This window comes from Lissotriton helveticus, chromosome 7 (genome assembly GCF_964261635.1).
Source record: "Lissotriton helveticus chromosome 7, aLisHel1.1, whole genome shotgun sequence".
In the NCBI taxonomy this organism is placed as follows: domain Eukaryota; kingdom Metazoa; phylum Chordata; class Amphibia; order Caudata; family Salamandridae; genus Lissotriton; species Lissotriton helveticus.
Window position 1 is genome coordinate 626851106 of NC_136068.1, and position 16146 is coordinate 626867251.

Genomic DNA, 16146 nt, shown 5'->3' on the forward strand with positions numbered 1-16146 from the left:
TGGTGTAATCTTCCAGAAACAAGTGACAAACTAATACGGCATATGTTAATTATGTGGCATTTATTTAAATTGTATTTGCGAATATAACAATGCATTTTGAGTGGCTAAATATGCTATATAAGTTTATGGGCCATTGAATGAACAGTAAGAATATACATTACAAAATGGCTGCCATGTTCGCTGATTTGCTAACATCACGTGTTGGGTTGAGTATGCACTTTGTATATAAAAAAAGCACGTAGCATCATGGCGTTTGAAACGCGAGCAAGCCGAATGGTGAAACGCGTTGTTTCCTGCTATTAAAATTAACTTTTTGCAGCAGCAAATTTGTGGTGTCCGGGTACGTTCTTTATATAACGGAGACGTTGTGGAAAATAATTTTTGGGTTGCCGGTGGCCCCAACCCGGACCGTCTGTGAGCTAGGCTGGCTGAGTCCTCATACCGGAGCTGCTGTGTTTTTTATATATATATATATATATATTTTCACTAAAAAAACATATGTATAAGGGGAGTTCTAGTTAGTTGGACATTTCACTCATACAAAACCATAGAAATTTCCCCGTTATAGTTCATTCAGCTAACTATAACTCGCGCGCCCGCAATGCACTGCTGATGACATCACATATTACATCACTCATGACATGGTCAGTGACATCACTCATGACAACACTGATGACATCTCAAATGACATCACTGATGATATCACTGATGACATCATCCAGTGAATGTGTGTTTTTCTGAAAATTAAATATGTTTATATATATATATATATATATATATATATATATATATATATACATACATACATATATAGCTCAAGGTCAATGGAAGAATAAATGGGTATATAAGTGTCTAAATGGATGATTTTGTTTGTGTAAAATTGATTATATAACTAAGTGTATCTTAGTGAATACATCAGTTAGTGAGTAATGTTTAAATATGTAAATGTGTGCATCAGTCTCACTTTGTGTGTAAGTGGCAGCATGGATTGGTGAGTAGCTATATGTGTGTCTATATGGGTTATTAGTTGGTATTTTGAGTATCAGTATGAGTTGTCTGTATGGTTCGGTGGGGGGTATTACTTAGTGCACAGATGCATGAATGAGTGACTCACTGTTTGTATGTGTTGAAGACAGCATGTTTGCAGGACTGTATGGGTGGGTGAGTGTGTGTATGGGCGTGTTGGTGAGTGAATGACTGTCTCAATAGTGTCTTTATGAGTAACTACATATGTTTTAAACTAGTATATGTGAGTATTGGTGTATATAAGTGAGTGTATGTGAGAGTGAGAGATTGGAAGAGTTCCTGTATAAATAAGTATGTGTTTCTATAAGTGATTGTTTAAGAGAGTAAGTATATGTACGTTTCTGTAGTAGTAAGTGTAGTAGTGTGTGTATAACTGTATATGCAAGTAAATGGATGTTTGATTCTTTATTAGCATGAGTGACTGTGTGTGAGTAACTCTATGAATGAGTGGCGGTGTGTAACAGGATGTATAGGTGTATGAGTACATATGATGAGTGAGTACATGTATGAGTGACTATATAGGACTGTTGGTGAATGAGTGAATGTGTATGTAGATCTTGGAATTACTGAATAGGTTGTTGTAACTGGTATGTCAATTTTTTTGAAAATGTTAGCTTTTATTTTTGAATGTGTGTATCAAAGGTTACATTAGGATGAGAGGAGGTCTGCCACTCTATCACAAGGAAGATGTCATCAGTGATGTCATTTGAGATGTCATTTGAGATGTCATGAGTGATGTCATTGACCATGTCATGAGTGATGTAATATGTGATGCCATCAGCAGTGCATTGCGGACGCGTGAGTTATAGTTAGCTGAACTAAATATAACAGGGGAATTTCACTGGTTTTGTACGAGTGAAATGTCCAGCTAACTATAACACCCCTGAAACCTATGATTTTTCTGTGAATTTCAAAGGTTTTTTAAATGCTAATTCCTAACTATAACGGGCCTGAAACCTATGGTTTTTTCAGTGAATTTCAAAGGTTTTTTAAATGCTAATTTCTAACTTTAACGTAACTGAAACCTATGGTTTTTTAAGTGAATTTCAAAGCTTTTTTAAATGCTAGTTTCTAACTATGCCTACAGAGGTAGGACATGTGAAGAAAGAAGAAAAAACACACAGAAAGAAGAAAAACAAATGCAGAAAGAAGCAACAGAAGTCCTCAAAGACGAAGAAAAGTGCAGGAAGAAGGAAGACGTGAGGAAAGAACAAACAAAGGAGCAGAAAGAGGCCTTGAGGCAAAATCATCCTGTACCCTCAACTTTTTCAGATGGGCACTAGTGGTAATGGACTCTGACTAACCAGTCCTAGAGCCAGTGCTATGCTAAAACACAATTAGAATACAGTTAAAACACCTACATTCACTAGGGAACACAATGCGTTGGGGTACCCCTGTTATTAGCATGACCTCCTCTGTAAGTATAGAGGTGTAAAAGGGAGCACGGCCTGCACCACCTCTCTGCAACGCAGCGCAGTGGCACTTGCTGGAAGCACCTGGTGAACTACTTGGTCCCCAGGGGCTCTCAGGATTGAAGGGGAATTATTTCCCCAATTTAAAACGCGCCACAGGCGTGTTTGCACAAGTCACCTCAGGACCCATCCCCTCCCTTCACCACTGTGTAAATGCGCCCTGCGACCGTTCTAAGTTGAGAGATTAAGTCCCCTTGAATCCTAAGGGTCTCTAGTTTCAAATTAGCCCACTAGGTACCTCCACTAAGCGCCACAGAGCTGCTTTCCAGAGAGGTGTAAAAAGGGGGGTGGCCTCTGAACAGGCGGGCAACTAGCGCCAAATTTCGGGGGGGCTGAAAAATATTTGGGGTGGGCTAATTCTTCCAAACATAGACAGAGTGGCTGTAAGAAGGGGCAAACACACAACAAAATCCTCATTTACACGTAAATGGTCTTTTAAAGACCTGTTAAGTACTCGGGTGCGGCTGCAATTAAATGCTCGCCAGCCCGCGAACCTATCTCCGGCAGGGCTGACACACACGATGGGGGGGGTGGCTGAAGCCCTGTGAGCCCAATGGGTGTTGCGCGCCAGCCTCTGAACACCTGTCTGCAACGCAGCTCTCTGGCGCATACTGGAGGTACCTGTTGGGCTAGTTTGCCCTCAGGGACCCTCAGTATTGAAAGAGAATTAATTCCTCAACTTAAAACGTGCCACGGGGCACGTTTGCACAGTAGTGAAGGAAGGGGCCTAAGGTGACATCTTTGCAAACACGCCCTGTGGCGCGTTTTAAGTTAGAGAATTAATTCCTCCTCAATCCTGTGGGTCCCTGGGGGCCAACTAGCCCACCAGGTACCTCGAGTATGCGCCAGGGGGTTGTGTTGCAGAGACGTGCCCCGTGGCGCGTTGTAAGTTGGGGGATTAACTCCCCTTGAATCCTGAGGGTCCCTGGGGTGCAACTAGCCCACCAGCTACCTCCACTAAGCGCCACAAAGCTGCGTTGCAGAGAGGTGTAAAAAGGGGCGTGGCTCAGAACACCTCTCTGCAACGCAGCCCCCTGGAGCATACTGGAGGTTCCTGGTGGGCTAGTTGGCCCCCAGGGACCCCCAGTATTCAAGGGGAATACGTTCCCCATCTGCAAACATGCCCCCTGGCTCGTTTGCAGAGTGATGAAAGGAGGGGGCGTGGCCTCCGGCGTGCCGGTATTTTTTTTAATATATTTTTTAAGAAGGGGGCTTTGTAGCCCTCCTTCTTTTTCTATTTTTTTGTCCCTGGGGACCCCATCCCCCAGGGCCTGCCCCCTAATTTCTTTTTTTTATTTAAAAAATGTGGAAGGGGCCAGGTGGCCCCCATCCCCAGGCCTTAATGGGACCTGGGGACCCCATCCCCGGGGGCATGGCCTTTTCCTATTTATTTTTTTACTTTTGGGGATGGGGGCTGCGCGACCCCACTCCCGGGCCACTTGTAGCCCCCGTGGACCCCATCCCCCGGGGCTGGCCCTCTTTGTTGGGGGGTCCCCAATCCCCCCACGGTCCCAGACAGCTCCCTGCGTCCTGCGGGAGCCGGCATTGCTTTTCCACATGGGGAGCAGCTAACATGCTGCTCCCTCTGTGGAAAAGCAATCTGCTTTTCTATTTGGAAGAGAGAGCAGGTTTTTCTGCTCTCTCTTCCAAATAGCAAAGCAATTTGCAATGACAGGGTGGGTGCTGCGAGGCTCCCGCCCTGTCATTGAAAACTACAGTGTCCCAGGGGTGGGCACACTGGGATACTGCAGGAGCCGGCCCTGGGGTGTGGCGGTCCCCAGGGCCACGACAAGGCTCCAGGAGGGGGGCCTGGAGCCTTTTCACCTGGAAACTGGAGCCATTTTTTAGGTTTCGCCTGGCGTCCGCTGCGCAGCAGCGTTCGCTCACGCGAAATCTTTTGAGAAGCAGTACGGGGGCTTTGTCCCACCTGCTCTTCCATTGGCTAGCTCCATAAATGGAGGCTAGCCATTGGAAAAGAGATCTTTCCGTCATTGCCGGAGCAGATTCGTGGGCGTTCCGGCGATTTTTACTCATCCCACCCCTTTAAGAACGTCATGCGGCAGTGGGCGGATGTTATTTTTTTTTTGTCTTGGCATGTTTTGGTCTTTTTCGAAGTGTCTTTTGCAGGAGTGGGCTGCGCGATTGAAGTTGCCAGGAAGTACTTTCAAATTGCGATCAGGTAAGCAGCATTGTTTTCCGTTTCCGTCTTCGTCTGTCTGTCGTGTCTGTCGTCTTTGTTTTCCGCCTTTGCGCCAGAAGCGTACGCAATCGCACCAGCTTTTGTTTGTGCCCCATACGAGACGTACCGCCTTGCCTTGGGGCCGTATGCCTCGCGTCTGCCTGCAATATCAATTGTAGTTCAAACAAATGGGGTAACCCTGTGTCCCTCAGAACCTGGGTAATAAATGTTTCAAGAAAAAGTGGTTCTGTCGGGTGGACCTGCAATTATTTCCAAACTACAATATATGTAATACATCTAATTGTACTTTCAACACACACAACAAAAAACCCCAAAGACAACCATCAAATATTGCTCAATTTTTTATATATATCAGAATTACTTCATTCTGTATCGAGCTGTTCACTTTATATCAAACAATGCAATCAATTTATAATCAAAATACAATTTCGTGACATTTGTGCAGAGTGAGATAGTGAATGGGTGCACAATATATACAAATGACAACCAATGGTTATATCTAAAAATCCTACATACAAAAGAGGCCAGAGTTCGATTTAAAACCACAGTTTCATCCTTTGTTGTAGAAACCAGGTCATCCTGAACCTAAGAACTGCGTCGACGTTTCGACCCTTCTGCGCCCCTTTCGGTGTTACTGTCTCAATCTACGATTCGTAATCGCCATTACAAATCGTAGATTGAGACAGTAACCATCGCGGCTTGCTGACTAGGTTTCAGAAACAAACGGATTAACAGCAGTGAATTAACTTCATTGGACGTGCTATTCATTGGCAATATAGGCACAAGAATCCAATGCCTATTAGGATCGTGCACATGTAATTCAAGCCTCCCCGTCTTGAAAAAGACCCGCCGAGACCACCGAAAGGGGCGCAGAAGGGTCGAAACGTTGACGCAGTTCTTAGGTTCAGGATGACCTGGTTAGATGAAAGCAGACATCATCCCCAGTGGTGTTCAGGGAGTGCATTCCTGTAATGTCTTTTGTTTGTGACCTGAGGAGTGGCTGCTGTGTGGTCTGAGCCTATTATTGCTCCGTGATTCCAGGGTATAGTCCATATTATGACCTAATTAAAGGAAGTCTCATCCATTCTGCGCCATCCTATGCTCCAGCTCAAGTATCCACGAGAACTTCTCCTCCCCAAAAACCACCTCAATATTGTCCTCTTCCCCAAAAACAATCTAAAAAAAGAAATTGGTGTTTAAAAAAGAAATCAATTGTACAGATGAAGACTGTGTGTGCAAATGCAATAGTTTTCGCATTTGTGAGAGATTAAGCTATTGGCATTGTAAATGACTGCCATTTATTTATCTGTTATCAAAACTAACACATAATACAACATTTGTCATTTACAATGCCAATAGCTCTAACTTTTACAAAGGCGAAACCGTTGCATTGTAAATGCTTGTTAAATGTATCATCAAACAAGCCCCGGGGGGTGGCGGTCCCTGGGGCTGCGGGAGGGCCGTGACCCTCCCGCATATATTCTGATAAAGCCCTGGGGGTGTAGGTCCCCAGGGCTTGGGGGGCCTTTGAGCCCCCATCCTCTTATTTACATTGCCCCCGGGATTTCGGCCCCCGGGGGCTGAATATTAACAAAGCGCAGGAGCCTGCGCTTCATTTTTTTTTTTTATCGGCAGGATCCGCGCAAAAAAAGGTGACCTTGGGGGTCCTTGTGGAGCAGACCTGGGGGGACAGGGTGTTTCTACCCTGCGCCCTTTTTGCGTTCTGTGTGTTTTTTTCTTAGGTTTCTTGTGCCTAAGTTCTACCGAGGCACAAGATGGCTGCCAACACTTCCTGGTTTGGAGTGTTGACAGCCAATTATCATACAACTCGTGCTCGGCAGGGTGCGCAGATCCTGCGCGGCTATAGATATATATGTGATTTTACTTTTGATTTTCTCAGGAACTATTGAATGGATTTACATCATTTAACCAAAAGGCACGACTCTGAACCAAGGGCTACCTCTTTGCCAAATTTTGTGTAATTCCGTTCAGCAGTACGGGCTGTAGCTGGGATTAAAGGTTCCTATGGGAAATTGCATGGGAAAAACACGTTTTGGAACCCCCCTTTTTTCTTGGCCCCCGCTTGACAAATCACCCCGAGACTTTCAGGATAGGAGCAGACCGGAGCGGGTCATAAGTTTTGAAAATTTCGCGAAGATTCGTCAACCGTCACCAAAGTGTTCCAAATAGAATGTTGCTGATTTCTTATGGATAATAGGTCCTAACTATAACTACCTACTGGCGACTGCCAGTAGGCAATGTGTATGTATATATATATATGTATGTGTATATATATATATATATATATATATATATATATATAGATATATAAACAGATTTATTTGGCACAAAATTGATAGGTACAAACGCGTTTCAGCGGTACGCCTTCGTCATATATATATATATATATATATATATGACGAAGGCGTACCGCTGAAACGCGTTTGTACCTATCAACTTTGTGCCAAATAAATCCGACTAGGATTTAAACCCCCCCGCGAGTGCTGGTTTTCTTTCTTTTGAGTATATATATATATGTATATCTATATATCTGAAACAATCTCAGTTTTCTCTCGCCTGGAGCCCAGTCACGGATACCGACGGCGCAGAAAAAGAGGAGACCCAAGTGCAGGTGAGCAAGTTTATTCAATCGTGGAGAAGGCGCACCTCAGCATAACGTTTCGGCCTTCACAGAGGCCTTGGTCACATATCTATATATCTATATATATATATAATGCCCTGACAACCAATGGGACATTTAGTCCTATTTCTAGGTCTGTGCCCAGCCCAGTTATTCCTTCTGAAAACCTGCTCACCCACTATATCACTTACAGTCAATGACTGTTTACTTTGCACATTCACATAAAGGAGACCGAACAATGCAAGCTATACCATATATTTAGATCTAATTCACACACTCACTCACTCTTTCTCTCTTTGTTTCTCCCCCACTCTTTGTTCCCCTCTCTCTTATAAACAAGATACCAAAGGAATATACAATGTGTCCATTGTTGACTAAGTCTCGTCTGTGCCCTGCAGCCTCCATCCCTTAGTTTGGTGTGTACTGAACTTCAACCACAGATAATTTCCCCTTTAAAACAGTATAGACCTGAACGACAACACTGACACACCATCAGTTTGCCACTTTTTTTTCTGACTCGTGATAAATGCATCTATCCTCGCTAATGCTCCTGTTTGCATTTGTGTTAATTGAGCTATCCCTGTTTAATGTTATATTATGTACTACTTGAGGTGTAAGTAAGTCTTTGGCTATGTGAGCTCCCTGATGAAGGACTTTAATCCCGAAATACAGAGCCATTATGTAAACTCACAAGTTTATGTGCACACCTTTTAAATATATAATAAAGGGCTGAATAATCAGAAAAACCTTTAGCGTGAAAACTGGATAACAAAAGAAGGAAAGTCTTTGAACATTACGTGCAACTTGTGAGCATTAAAGCTGTGCTGTGAGTGAAAGATCATAGTATGATGACCTGTCCATTATGCATGGTTTTTTAATCACCATATACCACATCCAGCTTAGCCTCCTGTTTACGGCCTACCACCATTGCTCTCATTCTTCCACCTAGGTGTGGGTTTGTACTGCCTAAATGGATGAAAACGTTCCCACATACAATCAGATTTGATATATTTTTATTTAGTATCAGCGGATATCTGCAAAACCATGTTTGAAGAACTCTGCAATTTAGCAGTCTAAAATATAATCTATTCGTGTCCAGATTAAGACACTTTTTAAATGCTTATTTCTTGATAACTACAGTACAGATTTACACCAAAACAATCAAAGGTACTTCCTTGAGTAAAGTTCAGCTTCCATGCCACGTTTGATGTAATTGCGTTCAGAGGTTTTTTTTTCTCACCTGTATTGAAGGGCAAAGAATCCTATGTGAGTTATATTAAGAAATGTTGTACTTGGGAACATTCTCTTTTTTGGCCCTGCTTGACGGATCTGCATGAAGCTTGCATTAAACTAAGCTGGGTGAATTCTTTTTATTTTATTTTAAAGTTTTGTGATGATTTTTCAAACTGCGCCAAAGTAATAGGAAAAACAAAAAAAATCCTTTTTCAATGGAGGCGCTATCACAGTCCATGTAATATGCACATATATGTACACATTAAATGTACATCTTAAGGTTATATTGGATACCTTATTTTATAATGTATATTACATCCATATTGTTTCCAGACGGTTAAGCATACATAAATTACGATGTGGGTCTGAAATGCCTCTGCGGACTTGTCCGGGTCCGATGTCACGTTGGATGCGGGCGCTCCGACCGCAGTATTATGATGACTAACAATACATAGCTTACCCACCGACTCGGTTCTTCCGACTCCTACAGTAAAATCCAACTGCGAAGCTCTCGGGGAGGTCCAATGGAGCCGATCAGAGGGCGGTCTGGCCCTGGAACCACCCGTACTATTACGATGGGTATTTCCAATGCGTTGTCTGTGTCGGTCCAACCACCTCGTCACAGCTGGCAGAAGGGGAGTCTCATTAGGCCTAAAAACAACACCACATGTTTCCCACCACATTGCCTGCACAGCTACGGAGCCTATCGCGCATGGCATCCTGTTACTATACATAATCGATGAATTTGAGAATCCAAACCGTTACGGACGTCACCGCAGGTAAGTCACACACCTATCCTTACACATTGAAGTGACTACAAAGCGAAGGTGCAGTAAGGTTAAAGTGTCCTGTAGCATGTTGAGCATGGCAAAGGTGGAATGTCGGCATCCGGTATCCACAGTGTGAACTGGAAATACAGGGACAGACCCATCTTAACCCCTTGCATGCTCATGACGGCCCCCATCCGTCATGCACTACGGCGCTCGTGTGCTGATGACGGCTGGGGGCCGTCATAAACCCGCCCGCGATTTTGCCGCACAGGCGCAGAATCGCGGCCGCATGCAAGGGGTTAAAGACAGGAGTCGAAATGGGCATGGGCACATTGATATATGTATATAAGATTTATTGATGAATACACTACAGCTCTACATGCCACATGTCATGGCAACATAATATCAATGCACACACAAAACTACACAGAAACACACACACTGGCACCAGGGCCGGTCCTAGGATTTCTGCAACCCCTGGCAGAACCAGAACATATGAGCCCCCTAAACGTTGCCTTGAATGTAATATCACAGGAACTCACATCATAGCAAGTGACTGCAATTGATCATTCATTCTCTGGCATTGTTGAAACAGCTGTGTAAGAAACTACTTCTCTCGTGTGGTTACTTGTAAGATGATCAACAATAACTATAAAATCCCTAATAACATAAGTAGGAATAGAGTACATCTCTGTCATTTAGAAATACAATACATCAACCCAATTGGATGGAATAGTTAGGTCATAGGTCTTTTCATAACTGATATTTTTACTCTGAAGCACCAATTGTGTCCAGGTTAATGCATGTTTGAAAAGCACAAAACAGAGTAATGATGTCCAGGCTGGCCTGGCACCCCCCCCCCCTTCATCCCAAATCTGCAGTCTCAAATCCAGTATCCTGATGAGGTTTGCAATGTCAGAGCAGCCCTCTACCAGAGCCTCCACTCTTCATGATCTCAGCCCTACCACAGGGCAGGTAGCAAGGTCCATATAGGGAGTCTCATGCAGCATGGGATGATGTATGTGTCAGTACTAAAAAAGGTGGAAGGATCCAGCCGATCTCAACATCGGGCCTGATGCATCTGACTCTCTTCCATGCATCCCAGTCTGCTCGCCCGCTGAACTTACACCAAGACATTGGGCCTGCACTAACTTGTGGGTCAGTATGCTTTGTCATGCCAGGCTTAAGTATCCCCGGTGGACCTGTGGTATCCCCCCACTAGTGTTAACTGAGGCCAGGCAGCAAGGCATGGGCTATATTCTCTACATGTCCAGTCGGGACGTGTGTAAAAGATTTCCCACTTGCAGCTACATTTCTTAACAAGCATTTACAATGCAATGGTTTTGCCTTTGTTAAAGTTAGAGCTATTGGCATTGCTCTTGACACTCTGAAGCTCCACTCTGAAGCTCCACTCTGCACTCTGAAGCTCCACTCTGCACTCTGAAGCTCCACTCTGCACTCTGAAGCTCCACTCTGCACTCTGAAGCTCCACTCTGCACTCTGAAGCTCCACTCTGCACTCTGAAGCTGCACTCTGAAGCTCCACTCTGCACTCTGAAGCTGCACTCTGAAGCTCCACTCTGCACTCTGAAGCTCCACTTTGAAGCTCCACTCTGAAGCTCCACTCTGAAGCTCCACTCTGAAGCTCCACTCTGAAGCTCCACTCTGAAGCTCCACTCTGAAGCTCCACTCTGCACTCTGAAGCTCCACTCTGAAGCTCCACTCTGCACTCTGAAGCTCCACTCTGAATCTGCACTCTGAAGCTCCACTCTGCACTCTGAAGCTCCACTCTGAAGCTCCACTCTGAAGCTCCACTCTGCACTCTGAAGCTCCACTCTGAAGCTCCACTCTGCACTCTGAAGCTCCACTCTGAAGCTCCACTCTGAAGCTCCACTCTGCACTCTGAAGCTCCACTCTGAAGCTCCACTCTGAAGCTCCACTCTGAAGCTCCACTCTGAAGCTCCACTCTGAAGCTCCACTCTGAAGCTCCACTCTGAAGCTCCACTCTGAAGCTCCACTCTGAAGCTCCACTCTGAAGCTCCACTCTGCACTCTGAAGCTCCACTCTGCACTCTGAAGCTCCACTCTGCACTCTGAAGCTCCACTCTGAAGCTCCACTCTGAAGCTCCACTCTGAAGCTCCACTCTGAAGCTCCACTCTGAAGCTCCACTCTGAAGCTCCACTCTGCACTCTGAAGCTCCACTCTGCACTCTGAAGCTCCACTCTGCACTCTGAAGCTCCACTCTGAAGCTCCACTCTGAAGCTCCACTCTGAAGCTCCACTCTGAAGCTCCACTCTGAAGCTCCACTCTGAAGCTCCACTCTGAAGCTCCACTCTGAAGCTCCACTCTGAAGCTCCACTCTGATGCTCCACTCTGCACTCTGAAGCTCCACTCTGAAGCTCCACTCTGAAGCTCCACTCTGAAGCTCCACTCTGAAGCTCCACTCTGAAGCTCCACTCTGAAGCTCCACTCTGAAGCTCCACTCTGAAGCTCCACTCTGCACTCTGAAGCTCCACTCTGAAGCTCCACTCTGCACTCTGAAGCTCCACTCTGAAGCTCCACTCTGCACTCTGAAGCTCCACTCTGAAGCTCCACTCTGAAGCTCCACTCTGAAGCTCCACTCTGAAGCTCCACTCTGAAGCTCCACTCTGAACTCTGAAGCTCCACTCTGCACTCTGAAGCTCCACTCTGCACTCTGAAGCTCCACTCTGCACTCTGAAGCTCCACTCTGCACTCTGAAGCTGCACTCTGAAGCTCCACTCTGAAGCTCCACTCTGAAGCTCCACTCTGAAGCTCCACTCTGAAGCTCCACTCTGAAGCTCCACTCTGAAGCTCCACTCTGAAGCTCCACTCTGAAGCTCCACTCTGCACTCTGAAGCTCCACTCTGAAGCTCCACTCTGCACTCTGAAGCTCCACTCTGAAGCTCCACTCTGCACTCTGAAGCTCCACTCTGAAGCTCCACTCTGCACTCTGAAGCTCCACTCTGAAGCTCCACTCTGCACTCTGAAGCTCCACTCTGAAGCTCCACTCTGAAGCTCCACTCTGAAGCTCCACTCTGAAGCTCCACTCTGAAGCTCCACTCTGAAGCTCCACTCTGCACTCTGAAGCTCCACTCTGCACTCTGAAGCTCCACTCTGCACTCTGAAGCTCCACTCTGCACTCTGAAGCTCCACTCTGAAGCTCCACTCTGCAGCTCCACTCTGAAGCTCCACTCTGAAGCTCCACTCTGAAGCTCCACTCTGAAGCTCCACTCTGAAGCTCCACTCTGAAGCTCCACTCTGAAGCTCCACTCTGAAGCTCCACTCTGAAGCTCCACTCTGCACTCTGAAGCTCCACTCTGAAGCTCCACTCTGCACTCTGAAGCTCCACTCTGAATCTGCACTCTGAAGCTCCACTCTGCACTCTGAAGCTCCACTCTGAAGCTCCACTCTGAAGCTCCACTCTGAAGCTCCACTCTGAAGCTCCACTCTGAAGCTCCACTCTGAAGCTCCACTCTGAAGCTCCACTCTGAAGCTCCACTCTGCACTCTGAAGCTCCACTCTGCACTCTGAAGCTCCACTCTGCACTCTGAAGCTCCACTCTGCACTCTGAAGCTCCACTCTGAAGCTCCACTCTGAAGCTCCACTCTGCAGCTCCACTCTGAAGCTCCACTCTGAAGCTCCACTCTGAAGCTCCACTCTGAAGCTCCACTCTGAAGCTCCACTCTGAAGCTCCACTCTGAAGCTCCACTCTGAAGCTCCACTCTGCACTCTGAAGCTCCACTCTGAAGCTCCACTCTGCACTCTGAAGCTCCACTCTGAAGCTCCACTCTGCACTCTGAAGCTCCACTCTGAATCTGCACTCTGAAGCTCCACTCTGCACTCTGAAGCTCCACTCTGAAGCTCCACTCTGAAGCTCCACTCTGAAGCTCCACTCTGAAGCTCCACTCTGAAGCTCCACTCTGAAGCTCCACTCTGCACTCTGAAGCTCCACTGAAGCTACACACCGCGCAGGGCAGCTCTGGATGCTGATGCGAGAGGCCAGCTGGGAGGCGCGCTGCTCGTCTTCCTGCTCGTGCTGACTCGGAGAGAAAACTTGTTTTCATTGGGAGAGCGGCCTTCAAAGACCCGGTCACTGCGCCTCTCCGAGTGTTTAGCTTGGGATAAAATGGGCGCAGTGTTGTGGTGATGACAGTAGAGCAAGGGAGGTGCCGGCAATGCCGGACCAGACTCGGGGGCGTTCCCGGCGTCGCGTGACGTCGGCAAAAGGCAAAGAATGTCAGGAACGCCCCCGTGTCTGGTCCGGCATTGACGGACAGGCCCCTCGTCCAATGGCAAGGCTCCGTTTACGGAGCCAGCCAATCAATGACGAGGGCCGACCCAAAGCACCCTACAGTTCTCAACAGGATTTCGCCTGCGCGAAAAGCTGCGCAGAGCGCAGCTTTCGCTAGGCAAAACCTAAAAAGGGCTAGAGAAATATGAGTGCACACAGAGCAGGTTTAAAATTTGCAGACACATATGGGATGGTTCATGATCAAAACCCTTTGGAAAGGAAGACCCACATCTCAAAAATATGGCAATTTTGCACATGTAAAATAAAGATACAGGGAATTACAATTGTTTGCACAAGGCTCAATGTATATAGCTGCACACTGGTTTAAAGTCATTTTAACATCACCTCCACCCTCCTACTTTCTTACTTAACTTATTCTGCATACTCAGATCTACCTCTCCTGTCCATGTTGTACTTTCCACCTCACCTCTTGCATAGTCTATTACCTTCTCTTGCTGGTTTGACCCCTCTGGCATCCACCTCAACCTATTTATTTATTTATTTATAAAGCATTCCTATCTCTTTAGGTCTCCTTTATCCCCCGGCCTCTTGCATTCTCACTCTGGTAATGGCAATCTGAAATCCATTTTTACCCTCTGTGCACTACCCTTTACCTCTCATCATCCCACACAGCCTCTCACCTTCTCTTTCTGGTCCTGCCCCTCTTACATATATATCTCTCTGTTCCCTTCACTACTCGTTTCCTCTTTTCTCATCACCTCTGCCCTTCATGCTTACTCTCAATGTTCTGTACTTGTTGCCTCTTCTGCAGCCTCTAACCGTTGCATGTGGATTCTGCCCCACTCACCTCCATCTCCCTTTCCCTCACCTTCGTCTCATTTCTTTTCTGATTGGTGCACTCTTATATCCACCTCTGTCATTCCCTCTCCACACCTCACCACATCTCTCACCCCACCTCTTACTTATCTCTGTGAGTTTGCCCTTCTTCATTTTCCTCTAACCATTCACTTTCTATCCTCTGCTTAAGGTCTCCTAATAGTCTTTTTACTTCTCTAGCTCCCATATGTCTACAACTCCCATCCATGTACAACCCTACACCTCTCAGCTCTCATGTGGTTGGTGGGACAGAGCTGATCTCAGATCCAGAATCCCAACTTCTTGTCTGTGATCTGGAGATGCTGGGGCTGACCTTAAAGGCCACCAGCCCAACTCACACTGCAGGTCATATACGTAGGGCCAGATGTGCGACCTGCAAACAAGCGCCTCTCAAAGTGTGACTCATTTGCGACTTGCAATTTGCGAGGCGCTATTTGGAATGTACAACAGTGTGTTTAACACTGTTTGCGATTCCCAATGGGGTTGCAAATTGCGAGGCTCATGAATATTAATGAACCTCCCGCAATTTGCGTGCCCGTTGGGAATGACAGGCCCTCCCAGGGATGGTGGCCTGCTGAGTTCAGCAGACCACCATGTTAGGGACTGCTTTTAAATAAAGCAGTCTTTTTTTAATGCAGCCAGTTTTCCTTAAAGGAAAACTGGATATATTTTTTTTTTAATGAAACATTTCCGTTACTTTTTTTTAGGGCAGGTAGTGGTCCCTGGGACCACTGCCTGCCCTTAAAAATAGATTTAGCAACTCGCTATTTGGGAATTGTACATGGCCTTGGGCCATTCTGCATGCGCAAACGGGTCACAAACCTGTTTGTGCATGCAATTTTGGGTCGTACATCTGGCCCTAGATCTTATTTTTCCAAATGTCTCAGACTTCCAAGTTAGTTCCCCTCTTCTATTAACTTAGTCATATCACTTCATGTTCCGTATCCAAACGTCTCTCAACGTGATTCAAACCAGTAGGAACAATAAACCTCAAGGGCTGACCAGGTCTTGGAAGAATGTATCTGGGACCTCCTTCTTTTACAACTTTCCTACTCTGTGTGTACCAGAATTCTCCGACATCAACAGTGCACTAACTAGCTTTCAGGAGTCACCTCAGCAGGCTTTGGACATAATAGCACCTTCAAGACCTGATCACCTTAAGTCCACTAGATCCCCTGCTCCATGGTTTACTGAGGAACTTAAGCAAGAGAAATCAGTTTGCAGGAAAGTAGAAAAAATATGGCATATATAAAAAGCCCACTCGGACAAAATGATCTACAAGTCAGTCCTAAATAACTATTCCAAAAAGAATACAGCCACGTGCAAGTCGCATCCCATCAAAAAAATGACAGCGCTGGAAATTCCACCAAATAAATTTTTTTTTTAATCTCAAATGATTTATTTGTACTCCCCTACCCTGACCTCTCAGGAATCATGTAACGCCTTAGCTAACCATTCTGAGGATAAAATTGAGAATACCTATAAGAGTCTTTACAAATGCAACTCTTTTACTGACTCTATTCATCATGCCCTTGAATCATATCTCCTCTACAGCCCCGGAACATTTGGAATCCTTGATGCCGGAATCGGTGTCAAACATGATGATCAAGATCAAATCAGGTTCTCCTCTGATCCTGTCCCCCCTTGTATAGTGAT